Source organism: Pteropus medius, unplaced genomic scaffold (genome assembly GCF_902729225.1).
Source record: "Pteropus medius unplaced genomic scaffold, Ma_sr-lr_union100, whole genome shotgun sequence".
In the NCBI taxonomy this organism is placed as follows: Eukaryota; Metazoa; Chordata; class Mammalia; order Chiroptera; family Pteropodidae; genus Pteropus; species Pteropus medius.
In genome coordinates this window covers 11233298-11245455 of record NW_024349801.1, presented here as the reverse complement: position 1 = coordinate 11245455, position 12158 = coordinate 11233298, and the positions used below count along the sequence as shown (strand labels likewise).

Genomic DNA, 12158 nt, shown 5'->3' with positions numbered 1-12158 from the left:
ACTGAACATTTTAAAGATATTTGCATGACATTGTGACCTTAGAGTTGGTTCACATCATTGTTCCCATTTGTTTTATGTTGATTTAAAGTATTCCCATGACACTTTAAAATGTGTACCTCCATTATCACCAAAACTGATTTAGATAGATGCTATGTAGGGAAACATGACATGACATTTGCCATAAGCCCACAACACTCAACTCTAGGTATAATTTAATTTTAAAAAATAATTGCATTAATAAAGCAAATAAATTTTTTTTTATAGTATACTGAAAGAAAGGTGGTCACATTATGAGGTCTTAATCTTCACATTAAACTTAAAAGCCTAGCATGGTAATACCCCACAGATCATGGCTGAAACTCAATTTACATATATACATTTTTATGGCTTACCTTGGGCCACAATTTACAATCCCTGTCCTGGGTGCCAGTAGAAGCTGGGCACAAGGGACACACTCCAGAAACCTCAGAATACCCAACTTAGAGTTGCCTATCATCAACTTTAGAATCCAAGCAGATTTCCAACAGGGTTTCCAAAGAGAATTTGTCCAAAGAGAATGGGTCTGTTAAACTGTGTGCCAGGATGAGCAGATAAGACAAAAAGAAATATGGAATAAATTTTACCTTGGAAGGATTGAGGATAAATCTGATCCTACAAGCTCTGACTACTAAAATAAGAGCAATCATTTACAGGCATGTTCAAGGTGCCAGGCACCTGCTGGTTTTTTTTTTCTATGCATTATCTCAAAACATTCCTCTAACAACTCTATAAAGTCACTGCCTATTTTTTTCATTCAAGAAACTGAGAAGACCATGTATAAGATCACACAGGTAACTAGTGAATGAGCTTAAAACAGAACTTAGGGCTTCCAACAAAATGTGCCTAAACACTACAATATATCACTTTGTTTTTGGTGTAGGCAAAGGTTATCTGCCTTCCTTCCTGATTCTTTCCTGAACTACTTCTTTCTTCTTTCAAGCTCAAAGCATGAATATAAATAGCTAGTTGTCTCTGCCCCATGAGTCTTGTGGAAAATTCTTTACCACGAGAACTGGGCATTCGTGCCCAAGAAGCAAAGCAAATTTCCAGTTAAAAATAGAAACATCTGGCTCTATCACTGTCTGGTGGGATCTCACCTCAATTAAAGCTGGGTGGGTGGCAGCTATTAAAGGACCTCCATTAGCCAGACCACTCCTTAGGATGCTACCGAATGGTTTCCACTTTACTATTAGCTTAAATGTCTCCAGAATATTATGGCTTACTCTAAAGATTTCATGGTGTGGACATCATTTGTTGTACCAAAAAAAAAATCTTGGTGCTTCCCCAAAACAACCAAAATGTTGATGGCTCTTTGTTCCCTGCATTCTCAAAACAAAAACAAAACACAACAGGTAGTACCATTTAAAACGGACAAATGCCAAATTCTCAGTCACCAAAGAAAATCTTCTCAAAATCCAGGTCCTTGGGGTTGTTTAGTTCTGAGCATCCTTCTGGTCTTTGCTTTTCTTATTTTTGCAGCTAAGTCATACAACTGTTCTTGGACTCATGTGTTCAATTATGTTATAACGTTTTATACATTTTGAATAAGTAGCATGTTTTCCTTGAGATTTTTGCAGTGTTTCTATTAATGTCTTCATGTGATATTTAGTAAACAGACACTAGAGTTTTAGTCACAATCGAACTAGAATTTTGAGAGGTATTTTATATTCAGAAGATAATCTTGATGCTCACTGATATTTCAACTCAATTTCTCCTTCAATTAAAGTAGTATCTCAAATGCAACAATTTGGTTGCTATTTTCTTAATGCAATAGAAATGCAGAGATCTTGTAGGAGAGAAAATAATGCAGTGCACCACATGTACTTGTGTGGTGATAAAATACAGGTGAAACGCCTAAGCGTTATAGTGAGCTAAGGCTCATGAGGCAGGATGATATCACAGTGCCGTGGCTTTGCATCACACATGCTTGTAAGGAAAGCATATTCAAGTGTGAGTGTGATAGGGAAATAAATCCACTCCCTTATCTCCGCTTCCTAGGACCACCCATTCCCCCCATTCACATGAAATCCTGACTTTTACTGCCATAGGGGAAAGTGATCCCCAATGGAAATGCAAAGAAAATTAAAAAATAACATTAGTCCTTGCTTTTGAAATTTCGAGGACTTATATTTCTGGGTATTTAACAGTGGTTTAACACCTTTTCAACAGGCATTTGAAATATATTCTACTTTCAACTTTTAGACAGATTGTAGAACCTGAGCCATACATGGCATGTGGTTTCACTGCAAACCATTTCTAAGTGTTTCTGTGAACAGCAGGATGTATTTAAGAAAAAATTTAGACTATACAGAAGAAAGTGTCGTCACTAGTAAACAAACAAAAACCACCAAAATGTCAAGTTTCCACCAGGTCTCCAATAAATCCAACCATAAAAAACTATCAATGCTACTAACGAGAATTTGGACAGCCTCCCCTGTCAAGCCTGTTTCTGCATCTGCGCCCACATGCTCCTCTCCTTCTGTTACCCAGGCTGCCCTGTCCTGGATCCTATCTTAGTCCAGACTGTCCCCCGAGTGCCATCCTCCCTCAACTACTTACAGACGTCACCACACAGCTGCCTTCTCTTACTTGGGTCTCACTGAAATTTATCTGTCTATTGGATCATTCCCATCGGCATCCAAATATGCTATGATATCTCTCATCTTAAGAAAAAATATTATTTTATCTCCACATATCCCTCCAGTTCATACCTGATTTCGCTGTTTCTCTTTATAGCAAAAAATCCTCTGAGAGTTGTCTCTATTCTCCATCTCCATGTCTTTCCTCAGAAGCCCACGATCCTTCCCTATCAGGTGTGTCTCTCCCCACCATATCACTGAGACTGCTCTTTCAAGGGAATCTTGTTACATCTAGTAGTTCGCAGGCCTCGTCTGTCTCAATCAATCATCAGCATTGGACATAACTGATCACTTCTTCCTTTCTTTGCCACCAGAACTTTCTCAGTTCTCTTCCTGACTCACTGACCTTCATTTCTTGTCTTCTTTGCTGAATCCTCTTTATCTCCTAACTATTCAATATCAAAATGACCTCTAACCTCTTGACATTTTCTCTTATTTATCTATACCTACTTTTCTGTGACCTTTATATACAATCTACGTGTTGACCACTCCCAAATCCATAACACTACACCAGTGCTTTCCAATAGAACTTTCTACGATGGCAATAATACGCTAAAGTCCTGTGTTGTTCCACATGGTAGCCACAAGCCACGTGTGACTACTGAGCACTGGTATACTGGTGTGATTAAAGAACAAAACTTTACATTTATTTAAAATCTAAATTTAAATAACCATGTGTGGATAGTGGCTACGTATCAGACAGTATAGTTGTAGATGAAACTCATTTTCTGACTTCCATGTTCATATATTCAACTGCCTACTCAGCATCTATACTGGAATATTTAAAAGGTGTATCAATTTCCAACACTGAGCATTGAGAAGAACAGGTTTTCCTCCCTGTTCTTCTCAATCTCATAAAAATGGCAACCCAATCCTTGTAAGTGTTCCGGCCAAAATAAAAAGCTGGAGGCACCCTGATCTCCTCTCTTTTTCTCATGCTCCATAGCTAATCGATCAGGAAATGGTGCTATCTTTACTTTCAGTGTATCTCAAATCTGACCATGTCTCACTTTGTCTACTGCTACTGTTGCTGCCCTGGTCTAAGCTACCATCATCTCTTCCGATTCCTATGGTCATGACACTCTGGAGATGAGGAAATGAGACAGGTCCACACTTAAAAATGATACAGTGAGTTACTTATGAGGTTAAAAACAAAATGCCATGGAACTGCAAAGGAAATCATGCTGGTGCGAACCTGGGGGAGGAGGTCACATACATACAGAAGCTTCGTGGCTGCCATTTAATTAATAATGTATCTTGGGGGATAAATTCAGCAAAAAAGCCTCAAAACAAGAGAACTTCAGTTTTCTTTGAGGATTTCTACTCCCCTCGAAAGTTTCCCATCTGCCTTCCCTCATAGCTTAAATAAAAACATGTGTAAACATCCCTTGAAAAGTAAAACTCTTGAGCAAAAATTAAGAAAAGTAGCAAACGATATTTAATAGCAAGACAGCAACTAATCCATTTCATATTATCAAGTTAATAAGTTTACTTAGCCAGCCAAAGCAAGAAGAGAAATAACTTACACAATTTACTGTAAATGATCACAGGATTATGCAACTTTAAATAACTAATTCATAAAACACATAGTGGATGGTTATTGCTGTATTACTATTACAGTTTTCTAGCCAATGGCATATAGGACATGTTGTTATTTTATTTGTTGAATGTATTAATGTATTCAGTGAATGCATAAATGAATAAAAGTCTTTCAATTCTATAAAATCAAATAACTCGAGGCCTGACTATAATGTCCAGTGCAGCTGTAAGTTCACATACAGGGCTGTGTGTGTGATCACGTAGGTGAAAGACAATATTTGTATCAACCAGCAGAAAGCTGACTTTATTTTAGCAACAACCTATAAAGGCCTCTTAAAGTCAGTAATTATTTAAACAAATAGATGCCAAGACCCAGTGTATAAAAGATGAGCATTTGCCCATTATAACATGTTATTTGCTTCTCGGTAATAATTAAGGTACATCTCTTAATTACTGAGGAGAAAAGTGACCAAGAACAGAATACACAGCAGTAGTCATCTCTCTTTCCTATTTTTACTATTTCTTTTGGAAACAGACTCTCTGTCTGGCTAATAGAATAGAGATTTTCAAAAGGATGGGCTTTTTTAAAAAAAATAAATCAATCCTACCCTCGGGAATGGCTACATAATTTCTGGGCCCCAGAGCAAAATGCAAATGCAAGGCCCTTTATTTTAAAAAATTATAAAGAATTTCAAGTTGGTGACAGCAGAGCATTAAGCCAAACGTCAGGCCCTCCTGTGCATGAGGTCCTGGGCAGCTCTGCAGGTTCCGCACCCACAAGCTGGCTCTGTCTACCATAACGTGGAGGTTTTGCTCACCCGAATCAGTTTTATGACACAATTTAAAACTTCCCAAATTCCAAATGGCCCTGTGGTCTAACGACGACTTTGCCCCTTCTTCCTAGATGGAGACTATAGCCCCTAATTTAGTGGGCTTATTTATACCTCCGTATCTCAGTGTGACCATGACCATCATCATGGCCACAGACCGGTCCCAGCAGAATCTGGGAAGCGGGAAGACCTCGGGGTGATAACCGCAAGCTAAGATTCTAACTGTCTCTGTGAACACTGAGGAATACATCTGGGATAATACGTAATTTGAAAATAATTCCCATCACTCACGTCTATCTTAAAACCTTTTCAGTGGCCTCTACAAAGGCCTCTACAAAGGCAGTCAATAACTTTTCTCAGCAATAGTGGAGAATGCAAATCCCCCGCAGGTCACAGGAAAGCCATGTCGCCCCCACCCCGACGTTCCTCACGGTGCAACATCACAATAACACTGTCTCTGAACCACCCCACGCTGCGTGACGGCCACGCTGCTCAACGCACACATTTGGAAAGACCGCCAGTGAGTCAGTCTACTTAACTGGACTTTGTCCAGAGTTTTCCAGCCAAATGGCATTGGGTCTCTAATTTACAGCTGGCAAGCAACCTCCTTAAACGCTTCCAGGTCCTTGGTGGAACTGTTTAATGTCTACCTTTAACACACGAACCACCTGACTTCAGACACAACACTCAGCAGCTTTGACCGCAGGGTGCAGAGTTATAAAATTTACAGCTTCTTAAGCTGGAAAACCACAGATGGGGTTGGACTCTACCAACTACCCTCTGCAGGAGGAGGATGCAGCTTCTGCTGCAAGCGCACAAAGTTAAAACAGAGGACCTACTGAGTAATCTTGAGTAAACAAGATTTCTTTTGCTCCCACTTTTTATGTTTAATGTTAAAACTATAAACACCTTCAACCAGCTTTGTATTTATTTCATAATTTAAAGTCTTTTTTTTTTTTAAGGCAGTTGTCCTAATTCTCCATGGAAATCAAGGAGTTATGGATAAGCTTGAAAGTCTGTTTTTTAATTTAATGCATGCTAGAAAGCTTGTTTCTTGTCTTCAATAACATATTTGATCGCTTACAGAATAATAATAGAAGTAGGCCAGGCAAAGTACCGTACATATATCAACTCATTTAAAGTTGATAACATTATGAAGAAGGTACAGTGCTATTATCATCTCAATACTATAGACGAATAAACCAAAACACAACATCATGAAGCTAGTGGATAGAACACTGGGACTTGAGTCTCTGAGAGTGTCTGACTCCAAAACCCAACATCTTAACTCTAGCGACACTGCCTCCCCAGCTATGAAACATAATGTCTAGGATTCTAATTTAAAATTCTAAAAACTGTACCAACTATTGAAAAAATATTATCACACTGGGATTCAAGAGCATACTATACCATTTACATTGTGATCCTGGGTTCAAACCTGACCATTTTCTTTTTTTTAGGCGAGGCAACCCTTGGTTGACTTCACAGATTGCAAGGACCTTGCCAGCTTACAATTCCTTATTTTTTATTTTTTACGCCTGCAGCACCTGGTCTTCCTAGGTGGTCTCCCATCCAAGTACCACCAGGCCTGACCCTGCTTAGCTTCCGAGATCAGATGGGATTGGGCTTGTTCAGGGTGGCATGGCCGTAGACACATTTTATTTCTTGAACATGCTAATATCCATGATTTTTAATCTCCTCAATCCATTTTCCCTTGCATTTATTCGGATGTTATTTAACCCCTGTTTTAACAACTGAAACACACTTTATAGATTAACCCTTCCTGATATGTCACAAACCGCACCGTACATTATGTGTGGACTAGTGCTCCGGAAGGGACGGTCCCGTTGTTCTAGGGTAGGATTCACGTTTTTGTAAGTCCTTGTGATTTTTGGAAGCCCCTGTGATGTGAAAAGTCAGTCAGTTGTCTTTACCTTCCTCTTGTTTGCTTCAAAGCTTGAAGAACATGACCGGGTATCATCATTGCTATTATGTGTGAGTGAGTTGGATTTGACAAGAGACAGCAACACAAAGACGCTGATGGGGACTTGGAAACGCATCTGTGAGGCAGCTTCAAAGGTGCAGGTTGACACGTTGAACCTCAACTACAGTTCTAACTCAACTCATCAACATTCCTCAGAGTTTAGTGAAGAGAAATAGTGTTCTCCCACCCGTCATAGAAGTATTCACCATGAATTAACTGAGGCCTACACTTCAAATAACAAAGGGCACTCTCTAGACAAATGACGTGGCATTGCCAAAGCACCTCTGAATTGTCCTCTGGAGTCCGTGTTTTATATCATCTGTTCTGAATTAATCCTCCATTATGTCTTTGCCTCTCTCGTGTTTTGCGTCTTCACTCAAGCCATGCTGCTCTGCTAATCACCTTTACCTTGGACTGATTTTATCTCGAGGCACATCTTTATTCATTTCAGCTCCTTTCCCTTGGGGAGAATTCAGACAGCAGGGTCACAAGGAAGGGGCTAGATGAGAAGGTAATACTCTGTCAGTGGTGCTCACACACTGTCATCTCACTGATCAATGTGCCTGTCCACCTGGTCCCCCGCCACTCCATCATCTCCTTTTGCCAAAGAGCAGAGGAAGTTGTTTATTATAGTAATTTTCTTTAGATGTCTTTTTCTGCCTTGAAACTAGCCTGTGGTTAACCTATTTCTCACTTACTGTCATTACAAAGGCCGCTGTCTTTCTCAGCTTTACGATTCTCCCTTGGAACACTATTAATTGGGAATGGGGTTTAAAGGAGTTAAACACCCCCTTCTGCCACATAACGGAGAGGAAAAAAACCTGTATAAAGAGAGCTTTTATTTGAAGACTAAAAAAAAAAAAAAAAGAATGCTGTAAAAACACAGGTGATCATATTTCAGCCTTAGAATAGCAACCTGTATTATCATGTCATCCTGAATCACTGTTAATCAGACAGAGATGAAGTTACTTTATAATGAAACACTCATGATGAATTCCCTCACCTACCTTCCAACTGCATGACAGTTCGATAGAGAATGTAACTCGTTCATTGTTGTGTGTGTGAGAGAGACAGAGAGAACAACAGAGACAAATGGATAATGAGAGAGAGGAAGTAGGAGAGGGAGAGCATGGGAGAAGAAATGGGGAGGGGAGAGGGAGGGGAGAGGGCATCAGCTAGCGAAAAACTCACCTTCAGTCACTTCTAAAGAATGTGTCAAATCTAAGTGGACACCTAACTAATGAAAAAAAAAAAAGAATTTATGTGGTTTTAACTATTATTGCCAAGGTCTCCTAAAAAATGTACATTAAGCAGGCCTTTCGTGCCATGCTTAAACAAAGAAGAAAGTCAGTGATCTTACAATACCTATATCTCAATCTGAAAATGGAAAAAAATCAACTTTTCAGCCACATTCAAAAGCCCGGCATACAATTATGACTTCAGATTAAATCATTTTTTTCCCCCAACAAAGGCATGTATAAATTTCAACTCTGATCTTCAGTTTTCACATTTCTACCACTTCAAAGTTTAATTCCTTACAACACACACACACACACACACACACACACACACACACACACACACACACACACACTAAATTTAGTTATGGGGGATGTGGAAGAAACAGATCTAGTTTTTCTTGGTCTTCCCAGATCCAATAAAATAAACGATGTGGTGGTCCATACATAATATCCTAAAGACTATTGAAATAAAAACTGACTTTTAAATCTTTCAGATGACTGATAAGTACACTAGTTCAATGAGAAATTCCTTAGACTTCATTCCAGATTTATGTTGTACAGAATGAGTTGAATAAAAGAAATATGTGGAAATTATTTAGTTTATAATAACTGTATCTGTAGTGACCTCAGAATGTATATGTGACTGCCAAATCAATATTGATTTCTTTTGGTGCTGGGGTGTGTGTGTGTGTGTGTAGTTTTTCCCTGGACAATGCAGAAATATAATACAGGGTCATGAAAATTAGCTCCTTTTCTCCAACTCATTTACATACATATGTGTAGTTCAAAATATAAAGTTGATTGATGGAATTAAATAATGCCTAAAATATTTAAGACCTAAGACAATCATATAAATCCTTGATTATTCTTATGAATTTCCCTTGGCCACCGAGGAAATCAGTGGGGCCAGCACTGTTTAAATTGACATCCACCTGTTGCAAACGTTGAAACATAGAGTCGACGTTCCAAGGAGAATGGATGTTTGTAACGGAGACTGCATTTTATAGTTGGGCGGGCATGTTACTTGGCGATAAAAGGTCTGTTTTCCATTTAAACTGAGCTTCCCTATGAAGACATTCTATAAAGCTTTGACATAGAAAAATAACCAGAGGTAGAAGACACTTTTATTTGGTGTTGGGCCATGTACTTTTTTTCTTGGGGTTAACTGACAGAAGTCAATTATTCCCAGGATTGCATCATCATGCCTTGCACTAGAAAACGCTCAGAAATAAGTGAAAAAATCTGAGAAACCCCCTAGCCTGGGGGGACAAGTTGTCTCTCTCCCAGATTAAGGTAGGTCAACTGTGAACCAACAGGTCAGCAACTTCTTATGTGTAAATTATTCACTTTGGGAAAGGCAAGCATTTTAGGGAGCACACTGATTCCTCAAATGCAATTTAGGAGATCAAATTTCAATATTTTAAATGCTATTCACTGCACTCAACTTTAAACTTACACAGTTCTAAGACTAGTCCTGAAAGATGATGAAATCCAGTGGTTTTTTAAATGTGTACGGCAGAAGTCCAGGCCTTCCAGAGAACTTGAGATTACAACTGTGGTTTGGGACAGAAGGAAAGAAACGGGGTAAGGAGAAGCTGGCTTCAGCCTGTCACTCCTGACTTTGGTCTGAGAAACTCTCCTTCGCTTAATTTATAAATTTTAATTATTTATAATTTTTCAACTTGGAAAGAACATTCTAACTTTTAAATGAATTTTATCTTTGGATGTCATTCATCCAATAAGTATTTTTTTGAGCATCTACAATCCTTGCAGGTACTATGCCAGCTGCGGAAGCTACAAAGACGAGTAAATCATCTTTCTGCTAATATAGGATTTCAGGTGCTATTAAAGTGCTTAAGGACAGTGCTATCAGATATAGTGGAAGACATTAGATTAGGGAAATCATTTCCCAAATGAGAAAATTGAGACCCAAATAGTTTAAGTGACTTATACAAAGTGACACGGAGAGTAGCACAGTAACCCATATCACCAACTATTTATACAGAAGCTCCCTGTTTCTAGCACATGTTGCTTCTAAAAAGAATGGGATCCACATACCGAAACCCACTCTTTACAGCCTTTAAAGACATAACTGATGTTTTGTTGACATGATTTATGTCTTAACCATTTGTATACCTCTACTGTCTAGTACAAGGCAGGGTATTAATGGAGGCCCAACAAATTTTTTTTTTTCTTTTTTCAGATATCAAGAGGAAGTGAGCAGAGGAAAAGGGCTTTGAAGATAGTTACCTAAATCATCAGAAGGGTCTGATTAATGTCTACAAACGTGGTGCAAAGAGGGACACCAGCCTCACAATGTCGTCCTCGTGTGCTTGGCAAACACGTCCTTCTGCTGAACTTTATGCTATAATGAGAACTTAGTGAACACACAGAAATTTTAAGTGGCCACGAGAGAAAGTGCTTTCTCTCACAGACTTATGCTTTCTGTGGATGCAACAGCATTTTTCATTTTGGTAGGTTCCCACACTTTGATTTCAGCATCCCAAAGGATTGTAAAACACATTCAACATTTTTATATTGGAGTGAACATATTTTTGGCTCCAAAAGTATTCATTTTGGTTCAACTCGTAGTTGAATGGAAAGGCATATGAACTTTATTTAACTTCCTTTAAAGAATATAGCCATGGATTACTTGGATACTGATATAGTCTAGTTTTGGAAAAATGTAATTTATTGCTTATTGTGATTTTAATTTTATAAAATCACTGTGTTCTATTGATTTAGAAGAGGTCTGAGCACATAGGGGAAAAAAAAAAAAACTGACCTAAAATTTGATGATGTTCTCCCGAAAAGAATAAAGTATAATTGAAATACTAGTCATTAGTCATTAACCCCAATATTTTTTGAAGATAAAACAGAAATACTAAGTTACTGGATTTGACTTTTTTCCCGTTCCTAACATATTTGTAAGTTTTGAATAAAACCATAACTCCTTTAGAAATACAAGTAATTCATGTCCAATTAATCACATGCGTGTCCCTCTAGATTGCTTTCAGACAGGTCACATTCCTAGGACATTAATTTAAGCTTTCATTAATTCTGTAAGTAGAATGAGCACATAAGTGAGACTTCATAAAACAAGAGTTAAAAAATGTGACCTCTCTCCATTACAATGAAACTGATTTTGTATAATTGGCGAGATTATTATGGTTCTTATTTCTATAATAGTAAAAATTATTTTAAAAATATATTATACATAGCCAATTGAATCTGGGGAAGACTTTATGTTCTTATAATTTTATTTAGATCTATCTAATATTTCCCCCTTTCATTTTGTTTTTTCACCACAAGGAGCTGTCTGTATTTGCAAGGAGACAGATTGATGAATCTGACCAAATTTGGAGAACTCCATCACCAACTGAGGCCATCCTCTTTCTCAAAAATAGCTCCTAAACATCAGGAAAACTTTTGACCTGGTGAACATTCCAAAGATTTAGTTTTAGTCAGGGCTAAATAATATGGATGAATGAGATATGGAGCTATGCTTAGATTAAGCAAAGCACAAATAAAAATTCTCAGCTTGAGGCTGGTACAATGTTCAGTGACAATGTGTCAATTATCTGGTTAATCTGATCAACTCAGACCGTGCCAGGGGATAGTTCAGGTTCTAAAGATGAAAGCAAGAAGGAACTCTGTTATTCTGCTTTGCGTTTTCCATCATTTCTTGCCTTACTCTTTGTTGTGGTTTTCCTGCAGATAATATACGTTTAACAGCAAACCTTAAATTACAAACAAGACTGTGAACAGCCTACTGGAAGAGCTTTGTGTTTATGACAAAACTGGAGAAAGAAAGAAAAAAAAGGTTGCTTGTCACGGAGGAATAAAACACATATTTCTCATGAGGAATGATTTGCACTTTGTTCTG

At 38.1% G+C, this 12158-nt stretch overlaps 1 protein-coding gene and 1 pseudogene across 2 annotated transcripts in view; both read right to left on the bottom strand.

Annotated features, from left to right (window-relative positions):
- The window catches only part of ADAMTS18 (ADAM metallopeptidase with thrombospondin type 1 motif 18), a 357590-nt gene that overhangs the window by 14072 nt on the left and 331360 nt on the right, over positions 1-12158 (bottom strand). The gene's annotated exons all lie outside the window — the stretch shown is intronic.
- LOC120623181 (uncharacterized) lies at positions 6583-6700 on the bottom strand (annotated as a pseudogene).